The sequence below is a fragment of the Schistocerca serialis genome, unplaced genomic scaffold, assembly GCF_023864345.2.
Source record: "Schistocerca serialis cubense isolate TAMUIC-IGC-003099 unplaced genomic scaffold, iqSchSeri2.2 HiC_scaffold_1420, whole genome shotgun sequence".
Taxonomy (NCBI): domain Eukaryota; kingdom Metazoa; phylum Arthropoda; class Insecta; order Orthoptera; family Acrididae; genus Schistocerca; species Schistocerca serialis.
This window is the reverse complement of record NW_026047648.1, coordinates 3,901,200-3,923,892: the sequence shown is the minus strand read 5'-3', so window position 1 is coordinate 3,923,892 and position 22,693 is coordinate 3,901,200. Positions and strand designations below refer to the sequence as shown.

The following is a 22,693-nucleotide window of genomic DNA, read 5'->3' as shown; positions in this document are numbered from 1 at the left end:
ACAGGGTGACAAAAAGGTACGGCCGAACTTTCAGGAAACATTCCTCACACACAAATGAAGAAAAGATGTTATGTGGACATGTGTCCGGAAACGCTTATTTTCCATGTTAGAGCTTATTTTAATTCTTCCACTTACGCTCAATGGAGCACGTTATCATGATTTCACATGGGATACTCTACCTGTGCTGCTAGAACATGTGCCTTTACAAGTACGACACAACATGTGGTTCATGCACGATGGAGCTCCTGCACATTTCAGTCGAAGGGTTCGTACGCTTCTCGACAACAGATTCGGTGACCGACGGATTGGTAGAGGCAGACCAATTCCGTGGCCTCCACGCTCTCCTGACCTCAACCCTCTCGACTTTCATTTATGGGGGCGCTTGAAAACTCTCGTCTACGCAACCACAGTACCAAATGTAGATGTAGAGACTTTTCGTGCTCGTATTGTGGACGGCTGTGATACAATACGCCATTCTCCAGGGCTGCATCAGCGCATCAGGGATTTCATGCGACAGAGGGTGGGTGCACATATCCTCGCGAACAGAGGACATTTTGAACATTTTCTGTAACAAAGTGTTTCAAGTCATGCTGGTACGTTGTGTTGCTGTGTGTTTCCATTCCGCGATTAATGTGATTTGAAGAGAAGTAATAAAATGAGCTCTAACATGGAAAGTAAGCGTTTCGGGACACATGTCCACATAACATATTTTCTTTCTTTGTGTATGAGGAATGTTTCCTGAAAGTTTGGCCGTACCTTTTTGTAACACCCTGTCCTCTCTCTCTCTCTCTCTCTCTCTCTCTCTCTCTCTCTCTCTCTCTCTCTCTCTCTGTGTCTGTGTCTGTCTCTGTTTAAATTCCAAAATCTTCAGAAAAAGTAATAAATAAAGTGACATTGTAATTACTTTCCTTTATAGCAGTAAAAAAAAAAGGCATTTCATCATAAATTGGATGATGGCATAGGGTCTCTCTCCATTCCATTCACATATGGAGTGTGGGAAGAATGATTGTTTGATGCCTTTGTGCATGCTGTAGTTATTATATACTTGTTCTTATGGTACATATGAGAGTGATATGTAGGAAGTTGTAGTATATCCCTAGAGCTCTCATTTAAAGCTGGTTCTTGAAACTTTGTTAGTAGACATTCTCAGGTTAGTTTATGCCTATCTTCAAGAATGCCAGTTCAGTTTCTTCAGCATCTGTGTAACTGTCTCCCACGGGTCAAACAAACCTGTGACCATTTATGTTGCCCTTCTCTGCATACGCTCAATATCCACTGCTTGGTACAGTCCCACACACTTGAGCAGTATTCTAGAATGTCACGTGAGTGATTTAAAGCAGTCTCCTTTGTAGACTGATTGCACTTCCCCAGTATTCCATCAATAAACCAAAGTCTACCACCTGCTTTACCCATAACTGAACCTATGTGATAATTTCACTTCACATCCCTGCAAAGTGTTACACCCAGGTACATGTGTGAGTTGGCCAATTCCTGATATCGTAGGCATAGGATGCTATGTTCTTTCATTTTTCTTTGTTACCATCAATTTCAGTTCCTGTCTCATTCCCGAGTGACTGGACTTTAACTTTATCACCGAGAACCTTTATATACGACCAGAATTTCTTTGAGTTTTCTAAAAGATCACTTGACAATATTCTGCTGCGGTACTCATTGAAGGCATTACAAATTGCTCTCTTGACAGCCAAATGTGTTTCATTCAGCATCTCTGCATTTATAGCCGTGTGCTTTGTTTTACACCTGTTGTGCAGTACTCTGTGTTTCTGTACAAGTTTCTTTACAGTGGCTGTACACCATGGGGGTTCCATTACATTATGGACTGTTTTTCTGCATAAATATCTGTCCTCATCCTCATGACGTGCTGAAAGTTTCAAATTTCTCATAGAGGTACAAAACTATTGATTTTTTATCTAGTTTACTGAAGATGCGTACCTTTCTGCATGTTTTAGTTGTCCTTTGGACTTTCATAATTATTGTTGCCACAACAGTGGCAGGAAGTCGTTTCTGAATGTATTTGTGTGGAGTATAGCCATGTATGGAAGTGAAACATGGGCGATAACCAGTTTGGACAAGAAGAGAATAGAAGCTTTCGAAATGTGGTGCTACAGAAGAATGCTGAAGATAAGGTGGGTAGATCACGTAACTAATGAGGAGGTATTGAATAGGATTGGGGAGAAGAGAAGTTTGTGGCACAACTTGACTAGAAGAAGGGATCGGTTGGTAGGACATGTTTTGAGGCATCAAGGGATCACAAATTTAGCATTGGAGGGCAGCGTGGAGGGTAAAAATCGTAGAGGGAGACCAAGAGATCAATACACTAAGCAGATTCAGAAGGATGTAGGTTGCAGTAGGTACTGGGAGATGAAGAAGCTTGCACAGGATAGAGTAGCATGGAGAGCTGCATCAAACCAGTCTCAGGACTGAAGACCACAACAACAACCACCACATCGTGTTCACCGATACCAGTTTTGATGTGGACATCCTCAGAGGGGTCAGGTCTATTTGTTGCCAATATATTTCCATTGTGAGTGAGGTTTTAACTATCTGTTCTAGAGAAGGCATTTAATAATGTTTCACAGCATGTTGTATGGTAAGAAGTCTGAGGATACAGACAAACGAAACATTATAAGTTCAGAGAATATACATTACAAACAGCTAGAGTTTGCTATACGCTCTGACTCAAAGATTGTTGCTCGACAGAGCCGATTACAAATTGACTGCTCGCACAACTCGGAGCATTCTGTTGCACGACCGAGAATTCCGTGCTCTGTATGACGAAGAAAAGGCTGATTTTGATGCCTATTCTTGCTTCACGTGATAGTGATATACTTCTACTTTAAACTGACTACGGAAGTTCATTTTTGTCAATTTTTGGACTTTGCTGTTTTGATGTTAGACATCTTTGTGGTATTATACATGTCAGCTTAATTCAGCAGTAGAAGATAATTAGAATGTAATAGGTGTATAATTAGTTAAAAGCCTGGTTAATTCCAAAACTTAAGTAACAATATTTTTTTGAACTTCCCATTATGGGTCATTGCAGACCCTGCTCACATATGTTTTCAACTGACACCAGGAGCACAATGAATCCCCTGCCTCTCCCTGTATGTTTGCATTCCTATCTCTCGGCATCCCTCAGTATTTTCACACTTTTGGTCTATGTTATTTATGTCCGTACTCTGCAGACGGAGTGCACGGCTGAGGATATTTCTCAGTCTCACACTTTATGGTTTCTTCCCATTCTGTTTGTATACAGAACACGGTAAGAATGATGATTTAAAATCTAGTGTAATGTTTTATTTGAGGTCCCTACCGGAATGATATGCACCCGGCTATAGTTGTAAGTAGGATTTCGTGGGTCAGTTTGTATCCACCTCAGAATTTCTGCCAAATCCAGTATTCCCGCACCTCTGTGGTGCCATCCTGTCAGTCGGATGATGCGGTGACTGTCTGTGCTGTCCTGCTTGCTGTAAGTTCAGAATCCCCTCATTAGTCCTAATCGGTACGGGTCTGTGATACACTAGAGCAATACTCTTGGATGAGTTGAACGAGTGTTCTGGAAGTGGTCTTCTCTGTATACTGACTTCATTTCCCAATATTACCCTACAGTGTTGCACCTTCTCAACCTACGACTGAGCCCGGGTTATTGTTCTGCTTTGTATGCCTACAAAGTGTTACAGCAGGTATTTGTAATAGTTGACTGATTGCAGACATGACTGGTGGATACTGTGATCAGACAATATCACTTTCCTGTTTGTTGTTTTTTTTTTGTGCACTTTTACATTTTGCTTGTGTGTGTGTGTGTGTGTGTGTGTGTGTGTGAGAGAGAGAGAGAGAGAGGGGGGGGGGGGGAGAGAGAGATGTAGTACTTTAGTATGAAATGGGAGGCATGAAAGTGAACTTATGATTGAAATTAACGTAAAAACAATCATACAATTCCATATATGCAATACAAAATTGGGGGGGGGGGGGGGGGGGGAGAGTGACAAGTTTGCAAATGTGCATTTATTTCTGCTGAAACACAAACTGGCCTCTTTTGTTGATCAAATTAGGAGTTTGTACTTTCTTCACAATTATTGATATGTCTTCTCAAGACTTGTCTTCATTTACTGGCCAAATACAGCTTGTAGTTGAGTAATACTGGGTTAGTTTCCTCCTCGTTTTCCTTCACTTTTGCCAAATAGTCTTCCTTCGTCCTGGATCTTCCCACTGCAGTACAAAATCTCCTGGCTTAGTGGTACTGTTTCCTTTGCTGGATGAGGACTTTTCTATTCACTCTCCTACCACCACCACCACCAAACTGTAACGAACTTCACAAAGGTATGGAATTGGTTATAGATTTTTCCAGCGACTATCCAGAAATGACGCTGATGACTGAACTACTCCTGCACTTGTGAAAAGAAGCGTTACACATTTTTAATTCTGTTTTGCACATATACATAATTTGTATGGCAAGTTTACTGTCTACTGAGGTGATTTTGCCATTTGCCAAACGATTCTTTTCGTAGTTCCTCCAACACCGTCAACCTGCCTCTTTGCCGAGGGAAGTGGCAGCAAATTCCAGTCAGAGCAGAAATGTCAAATTCAGTCTGAAAACATGGAAGATAAGAAAGTGTAAAGTGATTCTTGAACTGTGAAGCACAGCCATGGGAAAAATTTTGACATGCTGAAAATTCGACTGTTTTTTCTTCAGATCCTGAACGAGGATTTTAAAGAATGCCCATATGGGACATATCGTCACTTATAATGGCATAATTAGCAATAATATGATAATTTAACCAAACGCCAGCAGTGAAAATAGTAGACTTGTGCTGATCCCAGTGAACACTTTCAATTTCATCTCGGCTCACAGTGGTGTAGTGTTGCGCAAAATCTGTCCGAATGAGTGCATCACAATTTACAAATGTTCTCTTTACATCTTCAGAGTGCCGAGGCTGTTTTTCTTTCCACATAACAGTGAAATTTTGAGTGCTGGGAACTGCAGGCGTATCTTTTTTCACACAGGCAGATATAAATCCAGTTTCCGTTATAGTTTGGGGTGTCCGTCAAAACCTTCCATTGGGTACATTGTATTTCATTACGAATTGTTTCATCATCACTGAAGATATGTGCAAAGTTGCAGTTGCCTATTTTCAGCCTGTCTGACATACAGGCAAAGTTTTCAGGATCACCCCCGCGAGGGCTATTAATTATAGTATTCTACGTGGAAATACTCCTGTTTAACTGCGTGTTAGTGTGCTATCTACGTGCACATGTTACGGAACATAGAGGAAACAGGAAATACAAATGGTGGGCAAAGCTCAGAAAACTTGGATTTTTCAATAACACAGTCAGAATACTACTTCATAGCCTTTAGCGGTAATCATCATATATTCATACGTTTTTGAACCACTCCTTTCTTCCCAGTTTGGGTGTTCTTTATGGTAACTCTGTCCTTTTTATCTGGTTCTGTTCTGCCAATGTCATCACAAAGATAAAACTGTACCGCATTAGCTTTCATTTGTTCATTCAGACATTTACATCTTTTTTTTTTTTTTTTTTTTTTTTTTTTTTTTTTTTTTTTTTTTTTTTTTTTTTTTTTTTTAATTTATGGCACAGATTCAGATTACTCACAAATTCTGGTACCTTTTCAACAAACAGTTTTTCTGCCAGTTTTAATTTCCTTGGGGTGTTGGCAAACTTGTCATTGCCTTATCAGCTGCTTTTCCTAGTGGCATGCTACAGTACTGCTTTAAGATCACTTTCTAGAAATCCTTTGCCTGTCTTGCCGAATGATTTTAGCTTTTCTCTGTGCTGCTTCTGTCTTATCCTATCCCACTCACACTCGAATTTTAACTTCGTTCCATCATTTGAAATGCTCGTTTTTCTTTCATCCTTCGTAATTTAAACCTTTCGACACTTTTGATTGATATTCTGAATACTTGACTGCATTCTGTTTGAGTTATTGTATAAACATGTGTGATCTTGCTAGACATCTAGGAGGCAAACAAAGAAATAACTGTTTAATTTATTTGATGTATGACACTGAATCAAAAATGTTGATATAATGCAGTAAAGTAGTGTCACACACCATCACAGTTTAAGGTACGAGAGAGTTGTGCTATAAAGAAACGATGTTGTAGAAAAATGCAGATCTTGGCATAACCTCACTTCCAAAAGGTTTCAAAAAGGAAAGAAAAGAGCAAGTGATCAGGGCAGTCAACCCACAAGCTGTAATTTCCCTTTGCTGGGTAGTTCTACAATGATGAAATCGAAATAACTATAGAAAAAAAAATAATGAAGTATATATTTTTTTTTTAAATAAATTGTTTAGTTATGAGAAGGAATCTTCCACTGTAGAAAAGTTATTATTACAAATACTTTGAACTACTTCAGTCCTTTGGTATAAAGGGTCCTTTCACAGGGAATGCTCCTAATGCGACGTTTGACTGGTACCGTGATGTTGGGTGGCAAAACGGTCTGATCGGGAGCTAAGATCTGCCATTATTTAACCGCTTTCACCATACTTTGCCACTGTCGTCGACATCTTTCAATTGTAATTCTTTTCTTGAAGTACTGCAGCTACTGCTGGAAGTTGAGAGTGCAAATCCAACTTTCAAAATAAATTTGACAATTCTCGTTAACGATGTCTCGTTTGTTATATTATCAATTACAGTAACTGTGCATTACAAAGTTGTTACATTTTGCGGAACGTCGCAAAAACATTGACTGATACGGACAAAGTCCAAAAATGTTCTGTCTTCATTAACAGATGTCGATTAACTGTAGCTATATAACAAGTTTTCTCTCGACCCCACGATGTCACAGGCTCTGGTGGTGCAATGGTTAGCACACTGGACTCGCATTCGGGAGGACGACGGTTCAAACCCGCGTCCGGCCATCCTGATTTAGCTTTACCGTGATTTCCCTAAATCACTCCAGGCAAATGCGAGGATGATTCCTTTGGAAGGGCACGGCCAACTTCCTTCACCGTCCTTCCCTAATTCGACGAGACTGATGACCTCGCTGTCTGGTCTCTTCCCCCAAACAGTCCGATCCAGTCCAATCGAAACTAGACTACGGGTGTTTCTTTTATGCATATGCGCATCTGTCCATGTTACGCTGTTTGGATAGACTGTACAGTGGTGGCACCTGTTTGACCACTGGTGCCTTTTACACTAACCCGGTCGAGTCCGTATGCCGAAGCTGCCGAACTACCACTGTCGTACCGCCGTGACTTTCGCCTCTGCAGGTACGCGTGCCATTTGTCTGCCGTGCCCGGCCACCCGTCCTACGTCTCCTCCTTCGACGACTCCTTCGATCGCCGTAATGGGGCACGTCCCTCTTCTCTGTTACCTCGTGGAGTTCACTTTTGACTCTTTCTCTGGCAGCTTAACTTCGCGCTCCCTGCCACTTTCCCAGTGGGTGCGAACCCTTCACCACCTCCGTGCAGTGACCCGTGTTCACTTTGGCCTTCATTTGCTTACTAAAGACACTACTCCGGCCTCACTCTATCACCAAAAGTTTCACAACCTTCGGATGGAACTTCGCTTTAGTACTTTTGTGTACAGTGACGGCTCTCGGACGGAGTGCGGAGTTAAATGCGGCTCAGTCGTTGGCGCTGACAATTTTCAGTATCGGCTTCCGGAACACTGCTCAGTATTTACGGCAGGGCTCTTCGCCCCGTATCGGGCCACTCGGTATATCCGGCGACACGGGATTTTCGATTGTGTCACCTGCTCCGACTCGCTCGGTGCCCTTCGGAGCGTGTGTGTGCCGTACACTATTCGTCACTTAGTGCGACGGGTCCGGGAAAGCCGTCACGTGCTCACTCGCGATCGACCCACTGTGACGTTTATGCGGGTTCCCGCTCGCACCGGTCTGACCGGAAACGAGGCTGCCGATGCTGCGGTCCTCGTACGTCGGCCTGCCAGTTCTTCTACTCCCGCGACGACCTCCGTGCCGCCGCCTGTGGGCAGGTGATTCTTCCTCCGTGGAAACGAGCTCGGGGGTATCGAGCCTCTACCAGCGGCTTGGACAGCCTCCTCTCGGTCCTCTTGCTGTGAGGAGATCATTTTAGCCGGGTTGCGTATCGGGCACTGTCTTTTTAGCCATCTCCGTTTGTTAAGTGCTGTTCCTCCACCACTTTGTAATCGTTGCTCTCGACCTTTGACGGTCCGCTATTTCCTAGCCGAATACTCTTTTTGACACTTAGGTTCTCATTTTAAGTTTGCCATCTGAGTTATCGGCCATTTAGAGAACATCGAGGCTATCAACCACGTTTTACATTTTATCCGTTGTACCGAATGGCGAAAGACATTTAATCTTTAGTTCAGAACCTCCGTTTCTCTATGGCGTATCTCCAAGTCCCTGTTTTTAGCTGTCTTTCCCTCCATTGATTGTGCCTAATGTGCAGTGGTCTTAACTCTTTTCCATGTTCTGTGGTTCTGACGCGGGTTCTTATGATCCTAGTTGATTTTGCGCCCTAAATAAATTTAAAAAAAAAAATGATGGAAAGTCCAGGATGGAATGCAGTAATTTTATGAAAAGGAAAGTTGCTACTCACCTTATAGCATAGATGCTGAGTCGCAGATAGGCACAACAAAAAGACTGTCAGCAGTAGACACTGTGTGTGTGTGTGTGTGTGTGTGTGTGTGTGTGTGTGTGTGTTTGTTTGTGTCTCTACTGTTGAGTCTTTTTGTTGTGCCTGTCTGCGACTCAGCATCTCCGCTATATGGTGAGCAGCAACTTTCCTTTTCAGAAAACAAACAAACAGTTTGGTAGAGGCAAAACAGAAGTGTGAAAGGGGCAAAGGAGAAGTTTGCTTGGTACGTGCAATGCAGATTACGGAACGTGTCGCATTGAAGAATCGATTCGAGCTGCTGCTCGTGACTCTGTGTGGTACACAATCCGACACATGTGTTGCCATTATAGAATGATATCGTGCACAACACACTGGACAATTTGAAGAAGTGTCCTCGCCGAGCACTGGAGTGACTTTCAGACGAAAATGGAGCTGAGCGAATAGTGCCGTCTCCGTCATTTGATGCCGTATCGGGTAGAGGGTTGTAAGGTCCTGCACCGTATTGTCAGGGGGGACAAAATGGTGTTTGGGAGGCTTTTGTCAAGTAGCTCTTATACCAGGATTCAGTTTTCTTTCGTGCTGATTTTGACAGGATGGTTTGCTGATGGCACCAATGCTTAGAAAGTGGTGGTGACCGTGAAGAAAACTAAAATGGACCAGTGAATTAATAACTTTGTGTACCTCTTTGATTTCTCAATAAGCCTTTTGTTACAGAGGAATTATTACCTTTTTGAACCGTCATTGTATTTTAGTTTTTGTTTCGATTGAGCACTGTTCCTATATTATATCGAGTTCGAGAGATTACCTAGTCTGTATTTGAAATTTGAAAAAAGCTGTACGTGTGTACAATAAAGAGAATTTTCGTGACAGCAGGTGATCATTTGAACACAAAGCTACACGTGTCATTACAGGTGACTCTGTGTGCAGCCGAATCGGTGCCGCCAGATGAGGCCGTTGTCTGTAGGTTTTGTGTGTCATTTCGTACTGAGTGATAGTTCCCGTAATGGGTCAATTTGCCTGAAGAAAAGATAAATTGCTAATCTATATTTTCTTACATTGTAGACTTCTTAAAAAGTTATTGTAACTCTCTTCTTACCATTTTAAAAGTTCAAATACAGCATTTGTGCTGGTAAAGGAAAAAAAAAAAAAAAAGAGTTCTACTGTACTGCATCTCAAAACCTGCAGTTATGACTTTTTTTGTCAAGAGGTACCGGTACGGGGCACGTGTGCATACCGTCACAAATCGATCACTGTGCAGACTGTATAACTGAAATTTCCCGAGATTTCTTTTGGCATCGAATAAAATTAGTACGCCGCTCTTGCAGTTTGTGTCGAAGGGGAATGGCAAAAATTCCCGGGGGCTCAGAAGTGTGTGCCAGACTGGGGTTCTCAATCCGGAACCTCCGCGTCTCTGGCAGGGCTCCGATATTTGGGAGAGCTTCCGTGGAGTTTGGAAAGTGCGCTGTGTGGTCAAAAGTCTCCAGACACCTACTGTATGACATGAACGTAGAGTGCCAGCTTGAACAGCCGGGGACACTTTCAGTGAGGAGCTGTCCAGATGTCTGTGGCAGTACGGCAGCCGGAGGTGATGACGGTGGACAATGGGATACGTGAATATTCACAGTACATTACCACTCGCTGTGCAGCTTCGTAGCAAACATTGCTGCTTGACCTGTGGCTGACAGAACTTTGCAGTTCCCAAATCAAAAAGTGTTGCTAATGAAAATGTTTTTAAATTTTCTTCTGAACTGGTAGAGTTATCAATTGCTTGTTTTATGTTAGATGGCAGCTTATCGAATACCTTCTCATCAAAGTATGCAACTTTATTCTGAAGTCTGGATGAGAGGGCAGTGTCTATGAGAAAATTGTTTTTGTGTGTATTTACTATTTTGCTGACAAATGTAGTGTGCATCACAACTTAGCTGAAACTAGATTGTATCGTCACCAATGTACACCGTTGAATAGTAAATGTATTGGGGAAATGAGGGTAAGAACTTAGACAGCCTTAAAAAGCCCTCTGGGTAACGTGCTTTACGGACTGTTTTACTGCTCGCCTCTGCTGAACGAGCTCTTTATTTACTTTTTCTGCACTGCCCTATAAGACAAGACGACAAAGAGTGAAGATATGCAGAATAAGCCAATATTCTTTCACGTTCGAGTTGGCGTCAGCAGGACGGGGGGTGCTTCTAACGGCGCAACACGCCGAACTGAGTGTCTCGCTTAGTTTATCCTCGTGTTGACTCCATTTTAGCTTCTTATGCAGCTGGCGCTAAGGAATTTTACACACTGTGCTGAACTAACTGTGTGACCATTACTGTACACTTCAGTTCCTAGCGGGTTTTATCGGTGGTGTGAAACTGAAATATGTGAGTGTTTGAGGTATTGTTAAGGCACGTGCTGCTTGCTGCGGATGCTTTAGACGCCTATTTGTCTCACCTCAGACACTCGGCTGCAAATGATATTGAGGCTAACGTGTAAATTTTTACCGCAGCAGTTTCATTGGTCTGTCTCGTTAAGAGTGTGGTTGAATAGGTAAGGTAATAAATGATCGTACAGTATTGATGACCGTCAGACACCACTTAATGTAGGTAGTCGTGGGTGTTTAAATAACCCACACTTACGAATGCCACCAGTAATGGAGAATGATGTACTGTCACGCTTCGAAATACGGTTTTGAGATGCTGTCGACAGATACGCGATTGGCAATGAAGTGTGAAGTACGATAATGTTCTGCATTCGAAGAAAATGACCGCACCTGTAACCTGCCACTAATTACCGGACATTTACTGAGTCTGTGAAATGTCACGAAAACAGTCCTGGTTGTAGTGCCAGGAATTTCGTAAAGACAAAACAGAAATGTGAAAGGGGCAAAGGTCGACGCAACTGAACATCTCGGTAGACGGAAACGTGCCGCATCGGAAGATCGATTCTGGCCGATCGTTACATCGGCATGTGCTGTGCGGCAGATGAACTGTACACCTGCTTTGTCGGTGTAAAGGACTTTGTAACTGGAAGAAGTCTCCTCGCAACGCACTGCGGCAGCTTTCGGGCAAGGATAGAGCCGAGTGAATGAATGGTGTTGTCTCGCCGTCACTTAATGCGGTATTTGGTGGAGGCCATTACATTTCTGCACCGTATCGTCACGAAGGGTCAGATGACTTTTGGTAGTTGTTGTTAAATAATTCCTACACCTTGGTTCACATTTCTTTCATACTGGTTTGGCAGATTTTTGCCAATGGCACAAATGCCTAGAAAACTGTGGCATCTGCATGGAAATGTAATATGTACCAGTGCCTTAGTAACTTTGTGTACACTGTGTGATCAAAAGTATCCGGACACCTAGCTGAAAATGACTTAAAAGTTTGTGGTGCCATCCATCGGTAATGCTGGTATGCAGTATGGTGTTCACCCACCCTTATCCTTGATGACAGCTTCCACTATCGCAGGCATACATTCAATCAGGTGCTGGAAGGTTTCTCGGGGAGTGGGAGCCCATTCTTCACGGTGTGCTGCACTCAGGAGAAGCATCGATGTCTGTCGGTGAGGCCTGGCACGAAGTCGGCGTTCCAAAACATCCGAAAAGTGTTCTATAGGATTCAGGTCAGGCCTCTGTGCAGGCCAGTCCACTACAGGGATGTTACTGTTGTGTAACCACTCCGTCATAGGCGGTACGTTACGAAGGGGTGCTCGATCGTGTTGAAAGATGCAGTCACCGTCCCCGAATTGCTCTTCGACAGTGGGAACCAAGAACGTGCTTAAAACATCAGTGTAGTAGGCCTGTGCTGTGATAGTGACACGCAAAACAAGCAGGGGTGCAAGCCCCCTCCATGAAAACCACGACCCCACCAGAACACCACCGCCTCCGAATTTTACTGTCGGCACTACACACGCTGGCAGATGATGTTCACCGGGCATTCGCCGTACCCACACCCTGCCATGGTACCGCCACGATGTGTACCGTGATTCGTCCCTCCACACAACGTTTTTTGACCGTTGAATCGTCCAATGTTATATGCTCCTTACACCTAGCAAGGCGTCGTTTGGCATTTACCGGCGTGATGTGTGGCTCGTGAGCAGCCGCTCGACAGTGAAATCCAAGTTTTCTCACTTCCCGCCAAACTGTCACGGTACTTGCAGTGGATCCTGATTCAGTTTGGAATTCCTGTGTGACGGTCCGGATAGATGTCTGCCTATTACACATTACGACCCTCTTCAACTGTCGGCGGTCTCTGTCAGTCAACAGACGAGGTCGGCCTGTACGCTTTTGTGCCGTACGTGTCCCTTCACGTTTCCAATTCACTGTCACATCGGAAACAGTGGACCTAGGGATGTTTAGGAGTGTGGAAATCTCGTGTACAGGCGTACGACACAAGTGACACCCAATCACCTGACCACTTTCGAAGTCCGTGAGTTCTGCGGAGCACCCCATTCTGTTGTCTCACGATGTCTGTTGATTACTGAGGTCGCTGATACGGAGTACCTGGCAGTAGGTGGCAGCATAATGCACCTAATATGAAAAAGTATGTTTTTGGAAGTGTCCAGATAGTTTTGATCACGTAGTGTATCTGTTTGACTTCCTATGTCGCAGAGGAATAGTTACCTCACTTTTTGAACCACCCTTGTATTTTAGCTTTTGTCTCTGTTGACCATTAATCCAATATGATCTTAGCACTTAGGGGGCCAGAGTGTTCGGGGCTACACAACGTTTGAGCTGTCGAGTGGTTGTGCCATAAAGTGTAATGGAGCTGATTAATCTGTATTGCAGCACAGCACAGTTTTCACATTTAGCTGTTATTTAATTTAATTATAGGGTAAGAACATTTTTTTGTGGCGGTAGGCAGAAAATATAAAGCACAAAGCTGTGTGTGTTGTTACAGGTTCCTCTGTGGCCGGAGCGAAGCAGCGGGCAGACGCCACTGGCGGACGAGGGCGGAGGGCGTCGCCCACAGGTTTGTGCGTGCTGAGTGGTGATTCCTGTAATGGGTCTATTTGCTCCAATAAAGTTTTAGGGTCAATCCATATGAAGTGGTACAGTGATGGTTGCTTGACCATTTTTAAATATTTTCATTTTTTGTATGTGATTGCCCTGTATTTGGAAAGTTCAAAACAGTTTTTTAAAATAATTTATCTCGCACCTTTACTGGATGGTGGCCATTTTTATTTATAGGCGTACTACGATTTTTTGGTCTGGAGACATTAGCGAAAATTTGAATATCTCTGTGCTGGGTTAAGTTACAACATTGCAGTTGACATGATTGTTTTTAGAAAAGTGTCCTCTATGACATTGTCTATTACACAAAATACCCTAAATTCAAAAATAACCAGTCATAATGAGCTCCAAAGTTTGGTATCCAAATTTTCAAAAAAACACTTTTTAGGCTCAAAAATAGTAAACAAGGAGTGATATATGAGAGTCTATTTTTTTCCTGTAGTTAGATATCATACAATACTAGCCTCGTATAGAGCAAGAACACTTACAGATGTTTCCTTAATTTTTTATGAACTTTTGAAATTTGAGAATGTTCATTTTTTGTAAAGTTTGGGGTTAGTTATCTCAGGTGGGACTGCATATGAAAATATGATTCTTGCACAGTTTGTACACCTATATGATAGCAATGTTCCGTAAAAATTTCAACATTGATATCTGACGGTGAACAAAGATATTAATCTTTGAAAATGAGGAGATAATTCACATTACTCTACAACTGATCTTCTGGCTGTTGCCTGTTTAAATGGTTTATTGTTTCATTGTAATAAAATTTAATTGTGACATATATTTAGTTAACACTATCACCCAATATTCGTTTAGTTTGTTTATTTTTAATAATGCAATATTAAACAATAGGAGCTTTGGCTTTTGTTCTATCGTAATAAAAATGCCCATTTACGTTTATTGTCATTAAAGAAGTAGATTATTGCTGGGTGTGGCATTGTTTAGGCAGTCTGTTCTGAAACCTTTGTTGGAGTGGATGCACTTACTTCATAGAGAGTGTAAAAGGTTTTGTGTGCTTTGTTCTCTGTGTGATTCGTAATTAATTTTGAGAGATTAACTGGAATGCAATATCATGGATGAACAGTGCTCTGTTGGACAGATAGCAACTGAAGTGTGTCACAAAACAGTTTATGGTTCAGTTTTAAAAAACTTGAAGATGTCACTGACTTTGATGAAGTTAGACAAACTTGCTTTAAATTTCGAATAAGTTCTTCTGTAACATCGGTGTGTGAGTATCATGGGAAGAAATATATTCTGAAGTAAAACAAAGTTTTTGGAAGAAAGTACTGTGATCCACTTAAAGTCCGTAAAAAGCCTATTACTAACGGTTTGAGGGAAATAAAACTTGAACATTTGTCCTTGTTTTGTGAGAGTGAAACAGCTTCCCAAGTGAAACATAATGCGATTCCTGGGAATTCCTTGTGCCCAAATTGTTGCTCAAAAATATTTGTTGTGAATCCAGAACCTGAATCATGTAACCTTGTTAATGACATTTATATTCCTAATGAGGAAGCTGTTAGCATATTGGATTTTTCTTGATCTAAGTTAGACATACCTCCTGCTTCGAAAATAATAAAATTAAGTAGCAGAAAAAGAAAAGCAGCTATTGGAAATAAGGTACAACAAATTTGAGACAAAATTAGAAAAAAGACTTGGAATCGTGCTTTAATAATACAGATACCTACATTATTTCTGTTGTTGTTGTTGTTGTTGTGGTCTCCAGTCCTGAGACTGGTTTGATGCAGCTCTCCATGCAACTCTATCCTGTGCAAGCTTCTTCATCTCCCAGTACCTACTGCAACCTACATCCTGCTGAATCTGCTTAGTGTATTCATCTCTTGGTCTACCTCTACGATTTTTACCCTCCACGCTGCCCGCCAACACTAAATTGGTGATCCCTTGATGCCTCAGAACATGTCCTACCAACCGATCCCTTCTCCTAGTCAAGTTGTGCCACAAATTTCTCATCTCTCCAGTTCTATTCAATACCTCCTCATTAGTTATATGATCTATCCATCTAATCTTCAGCATTCTTCTGTAGCACCACATTTCGAAAGCTTCTATTCTCTTCGTGTCCAAACTATGTATCGTCCACGTTTCACTTCCATACATGGCTACACTCCATACAAATCCTTTCACAAACGACTTCCTGACACTTAAATCAATACTCAATGTTAACAAATTTCTCTTCTTCAGAAACGATTTCCTTGCCATTGCCTGTCTACATTTTATATCCTCTCTACTTTGACCATCATCAGTTATTTTACTCCCCAAATAGCAAAACTCCTTTACTACTTCAAGTGTCTCATTTGCTAATCTAATTCCCTCAGCATCACCCGACTTAATTTGACTACATTCCATTATCCTCGTTTTGCTTTTGTTGATGTTCATCTTATATCCTGCTTTCAAGCCACTATCCATTCCGTTCAACTGCTCTTCCAAGCCCTTTGCTGTCTCTGACAGAATTACGATGTCATTGGCGAACCTCAAAGTTTTTATTTCTTTTCCATGGATTTTAATACCTACTCCGAATTTTTCTTTTGTTTCCTTTACTGTTTGCTCAATATACAGATCGAATAACATCGGGGAGAGACTACAACCCTGTCTCACTCCCTTCCCAACCACTGCTTCCCTTTCATGTCCCTCGACTCTTATAACTGCCATCTGGTTACTGTACAAATTGTAAATAGCCTTTTGCACCCTGTATTTTACCCCTGCCACCTTCAGAATTTGAAAGAGAGTATTCCAGTCAACATTGTCAAAAGCTTTCTCTAAGTCTACAAATGCTAGAAACGTAGGGTAGCCCTTCCGTAATCTAGCTTCTAAGATAAGTCGTAGGGTCAGTATTGCCTCACGTGTTCCGACATTTCTACGGAATCCAAACAGATCTTCCCCGAGGTCGGCTTCTACTAGTTTTTCCATTCGTCTGTAAAGAATTCGTGTTAGTATTTTGCAGCTGTGACTTATTAAACTGATAGTTCGGTAATTTTCACATCTGTCAGGACCTGCTTTCTTTGGGATCAGAATTATTATATTCTTCTTGAAGTCTGAGGGTATTTCGCCTGTTTCATACATCTTGCTCACCAGATGGTAGAGTTTTGTCAGGACTGGCTCTCCCAATGCCGTCAGTAGTTCCAATGGAATGTTGTCTACTCTGGGGGCCTTGTTTTTTACTCAGGTCTTTCAGTGCTCTGTCAAACTCTTCACGCAGTATCGTATCTCCCATTGCATCTTCATCTACATCCTCTTCCATTTCCATAATATTCTCCTCAAGTACATCGCCCTTGTATAGACCCTCTATATACTCCTTCCGCCTTTCTACTTTCCCTTCTTTGCTTAGAACTGGGTTTCCATCTGAGCTCTTGATATTCATACAAGTTGTTCTCTTATCTCCAAAGGTCTATTTAATTTTCCTGTAGGCAGTATCTATCTTACCCCTAGTGAGATAAGCCTCTACATCCTTACATTTTTCCTCTAGCCGTCCCTGCTTAGCCATTTTGCTCTTCCTGTCAATCTCATTTTTGAGACGTTTCTATTCCTTTTTGCCTGCTTCATTTACTGCATTTTTATATTTTCTCCTTTCATCAATTAAATTCAGTATTTCTTCTGTCACCCAAGGATTTCTACTAGCCCTCATCTTTTTACCTACTTGATCCTCTGCTGCCTTTACTACTTCATCCCTCAAAGTTACCCATTCTTCTTCTACTGTATTTCTTTCCCCCATTCCTGTCAATTGTTCCCTTATGCTCTCCCTGAAACTCTGTACAACCTCTGGTTCTTTTAGTTTATCCAGGTCCCATCTCCTTAAATTTCCACCTTTTTGCAGTTTCTTAAGTTTTAATCTACAGGTCAAAACCAATAGATTGTGGTCAGAATCCACATCTGTCCCTGGAAATGTCTTACAATTTAAAACCTGGTTCCTAAATCTCTGTCCTATCATTATATAATCTATCTGAAACCTGTCAGTATCTCCAGGCTTCTTCCATGTATATAACCTCCTTTCATGATTCTTGACCCAAGTGTTAGCTATGATTAAGTTGTGCTCTATGCAAAATTCTACCAGGTGGCTTCCTCTTTCATTTCTTACCCCCAATCCATATTCACCTACTATGTTTCCTTCTCTCCCTTTTCCTACTGCCGAATTCAAGTCACCAATGACTATTAAATTTTCATCTCCCTTCACAATCTGCTTCAATTTCTTCGTCATCTGCAGAACTACTTGGCATATAAACTTGTACTACTGTAGTAGGCGTGGGCTTTGTATCTATCTTGGCCATAATAATGCATTCACTACGCTGTTTGTAGTAGCTTACCCGCATTCCTATTTTCCTATTCATTATTAAACCTACTCCTGCATTACCCCTATTTGATTTTGTGTTTATAACCCTGTATTCGCCTGACCAAAAGTCTTGTCCTCCTTCCACCGAACTTCACTAATTCCCACTATATCTAACTTTAACCTATCCATTTCCCTTTTTAAATTTTCTAACCTACTTGCCCGATTAAGGGATCTGACATTCCCCGCTCCGATCCATAGAACGCCAGTTTTCTTTCTCCTGATAACAACATCCTCTTGAGTAGTCCCCGCCCGGAGATCCGAATGGGGGACTACTTTACCTCCTGAATATTTTACCCAAGAGGACGCCATCATCATTTAACCGTACAGTAAATCTGCATGCCCTTGGGAAAAATTACGGCTGTAGTTTCTCCTTGCTTTCAGCCGTTCACAGTACCAGCACAGCAAGGCCGTTCTGGTTAGTGTTACAAGGCCAGATCAGTCAATCATCCTGACTGTTGCCCCTGCAACTACTGAAAAGGCTGCTGCCCCTCTTCAGGAACCGCTGTGGTTGCACCTACGGTACGGCCATCTGTATCGCTGAGGCACGCAAGCCTCCCCACCAATGGCAAGGTCCATGGTTCATGGGGGGGACATTATTTCTAAAGAAGAAGAAAACCTATCACCAGCTTCATCTGACACTGAATATTTGAGCTTAATAGAGAAATTAAAAATTAAATGTTTAGTTACATCTAAGAGGAAAAAGTTAAAATTTTAAGTTTGCTCCCTGACTTGTGGTCAAGAGAAAAAATAGTTCAGGAATTCAACGTTTCTCATCATTTGGTTAAACTAATCCGAAAATTAGTGAAAGAGCAAAGCATTCTTCCAGTTTTAGGAAAGAAGAAAGGAGTGGGTATAAGTGAAGAAACAATTAAAAATCTCCAGCAGTTTTTTGAAGATGGTGAAAACAGTAGAATGTGCCCACGTTGCGAAGATAGCAAAAGAGTTGTTATAAATGGAATTAAAGTAACAAAGCAATTCTCATCCTGGATGCAAAATTAGAAGGTCAATATTTTGTGACCTCCGACCTAAGTGGTGTATTTTGGCTGGATCTTCAGGAATACACTCCGTATGTGTTTGTTTATATCGTCAAAATGTCAAACTGATGATTGTGGGTGCAAAATGGTCTGTGACATTAAGAGTTATGACTGCATGATGAGTTTGTGTAATAAATGTCCTGGTAAGGAAACCGTTATTGAATTGTTTCATGAATATGATGAGGAAATGCCAGACAGTATTACTTTCAAACAGTGGGTCACAACTGACAGGGTGGAAATGATAACAGTGGTTAAATGTCAGGAAGAGTACTTTGAATCTATAATTTATAACTTACAAAAACTCAAAAGTCACCACTATGTTTCTAAAATCGGAAGTAAGTTTTTGAAGGACAAAAAAGCATAGCTTCATGAAGCTGAATGCATAATACTAGCTGATTTCGCAGAGAATTGTACATTTATGGTTCAGTATACAATACAAGGGTACTACTGGGTCAGTGACCAGGCAACAGTGCATCCATTTATTCTCTACTTTAAAAATGAGAAAGATGAAGTTTGCAGTTCTTCAATTTGAATTCTAAGCGACTACTTGGAGCACAACACTTTGGTTGTAGATGTGTTTCAAAAGTATTTAAGAAATTACATAAAAGAAAATTTTCCCAAGGTTGAGAAGCTGATACACTTCTCAGATGGAAGTGATAGTCAGTATAAGAACGAAAAGAATTTTTCAAATATGTGCAACCACAATGTATACTCTGGGTTGGAGGCTGAATGGCACTTTTTTGCATCTTGCTGTGGTAAAAATACACGTGATGAAGTAGGAGGTACAACAAAACATGAAGTAAAGCCAGCCTACAAAGACCAACCACAGACCAAAGTCTCACAGTACAGGACATGTATGTCTTTTGCAAGGATAATATTAAAGGCATTACCTATTTTCTGATTGAGAACGAAAGAAGTGGTTCTGCATATGAAAACAAAAATAGATTCTCATAAATCACACCTTGTTTGTTATTTTTGGGCCTAAGAAGTGGATTTTTGAAAATTTGGATACCAAACTTTGGAAGTAATTTTGACTGGTTATTTTTGAATTTAGGGTATTTTGTGTAATAGACAGTGTTGTAGAGGACACTTTTCTAAAAACAATCGTGTCAATTGCCAAGTTGTAACTTAACCCAGTGCAGAGATATTGATATTTTTGGTAACATCTCTACGCTGAAACATCGTTGCGCGCTTACAAATGAAAATGGTTTCCCGTCAGTAAATGTGAAAGGTAAATTTTTTAAATAATTGTTTCGAATTTCTCAATTATAGGGTAATCACATATCTTGTTATTGTGGTCCACAGTCCTGAGACTGGTTTGATGCAGCTCTCCACGCTACTCTATCCTGTGCAAGCTTCTTCATCTCCCAGTACCTACTGCAACCTACATCCTTCTGAATCTGCTTAGTGTATTCATCTCTTGGTCTCCCCCTACGATTTTTACCCTCCACCCTGCCCTCCAATGCTAAATTGGTGATCCCTTGATGCCTCAGAACATGTCCTACCAACTGATCCCTTCTTCTAGTCAAGTTGTGCCACAAATTTCTCTTCTCTCCAGTTCTATTCAATACCTCCTTATTAGTTATATGATCTACCCATCTAATCTTCAGCATTCTTCTGTAGCACCACATTTCGAAAGCTTCTATTCTCTTTGTGTCCAAACTATGTATCGTCCACGTTTCACTTCCATACATGGCTACACTCCATATGAATACTTTCAGAAACGACTTCCTGACACTTAAATCTATACTCGATGTTAACAAATTTCTCTTCTCCAGAAACGCTCTCTTTGCCATTGCCAGTCTACATTTTATATCCTCTCTACTTTAACTATCATCAGTTATTTTGCTCCCCAAATAGCAAAACTCATTTACTACTTTAAGCGTCTCATTTCCTAATCTAATTCCCGCAGCATCGCCCGATTTAATTCGACTACAGTATTTAAAAATGGTCGAGCAACTAACTTAATTTTTATTGGACCACTTTATTTGGATTGACCCTTTTAAAGTAAATTTCCAAAGCTAGATTTGTGGACAGACTGTAACTGAAATTGCCTTCAGTTTGTTTTGCTGTCAACAGAACAAATTAACAGTGTGTCCATACCGACAAGGGAATGCCAAAACTTCCCGGCAGGTCAAAACTGCCTGCCGGACAGGGACTCAAATCTGTAACCTTGCATTTGCTGGCAGTGTTTCAGTACACGGGAAAGCTTCTGTAGGATCGGAATGGAATGTAGACAAGTATCCAGGCAGCTATTTATAGACATTAGTACAGGATGTGCAGCAACCCCCCCCCCCCCCCTCGAGCTTTACAGCACCTCAATAATACTTTCAACAAAGTTCTCAATGCCTGCAAAGGAATGGCAACCAAATCTTTGTCGTCAAAACCTGAAACCGTGGAAGGTAGTGATAACCGGTGCCAAGGTCCGGACCGAAGTCGACGTTCAGATTCCGAAGGTTTTCCGGTGAGTTCGCGTCGGGGACACTGGGCCGATTGCTCTGTTTTGGGAGAGTTGTTTTTCACAGACCCCTTCCCTGCAGACGATGCCTTACGACAGGGTGCACTGTCGTGCCAGTAGAAACAATTTCATCTCCGACTGTTCCTGTACTGTACGTAGTACACAGTGCTGTATAATGTGTTTGTATCCCTTTGCATTTAGCGTTGTCTTAAGCCCAGTCGTGGGACCACACTGTTTGAAAAATGCCCTCGTACTTAAGGTACGCCACCACCTCCGTATTTCACTGCTGCCACCACACACTGTGGCAGGAAATGTTCTCCAGGCGTTCGTCGTACCCGATCCCTTCCGTCGGACCGCCTCGTAGTGTAGTGTGACTGATTGCTCAGAATAACTTCTTCCCACTGAGCGGTGGCATTGCCCTTCATAACACCTCCAACTTTAACGAAGGTGAGGCACACAGCAGTCGGTCACAATCTCATTATTGGTTTTTTATGCTCGCAAATCTAGGTTTCAGCTATAAATAGCCATCTTCAGTGCTACTGGATCAAAATTACTTTACCGTACATAGAATAATAAGTAAACAACGTTTTATTCAATAGCAGCTATTTTTGAACAAGAGTGGATAACTGAACACGGTGTTTGCTTATTGTGTGACATACAGTAATTTAATTTTAATCCTGTGATTTTTTTTTTCTTTCACGTTAGCACTGAAGATAGCTATTTATAGCCAAAATCTAGATTTGCGAGCATAATAAAAACTAATGGGATTGCGACTGACTGCCATACGCCCCTCCTTCCTTAAAATCTACGGTCGCTGTGCACGTCGGTTTCCGTTCGAATCTGAGTCGGTGGACCCGAGACTTTGCCGACTACAGAAACGAGAGGCTCGACTGTCGTTCCTCGTTCTTTTTAATTCCCCCACACGCAGTTATCGTGCCAGTCGGACTGCTCGTAGCACTCGGGAATTCGCGAGCGATTCCTTCTGCCGACATCGCGCAATTTTTCGCGACTGTCTTCCACTGCATTAGACGGTCCCCCTCCGTCCTTACACCAGGTGTGCTAGGTGTCGGTTTAGCTCGGGTCGTTGTTTCACATTTCCACTCGGCAGTCACGTCACCGACAGTCGACTTGGGTGGTTTTAGAGCGGTTCGAATGTCCCCCGGTGGACTCGTTACTCGGCTGACGTCGGGTGACTGCTCGGAGCTCTCCCGACTGGCCCGTTCCGCCGTTACTGCTTCTCTGTCGGTGGCACAGTATTCCCCACCTCCGTTTATACGACAAGTCTTAT

The 22,693-nt window shown here is 41.9% G+C and overlaps 1 long non-coding RNA gene across 1 annotated transcript in view; it reads left to right on the top strand.

The window, feature by feature from the left end:
• LOC126443006 (uncharacterized) overlaps positions 1-22,693 on the top strand; it is a 44,930-nt gene that overhangs the window by 8,529 nt on the left and 13,708 nt on the right. The window contains exon 2 of the long non-coding RNA XR_007581805.1: positions 13,459-13,530. This is a non-coding gene — a long non-coding RNA (uncharacterized LOC126443006). The remainder of the gene's footprint in view (positions 1-13,458; positions 13,531-22,693) is intronic.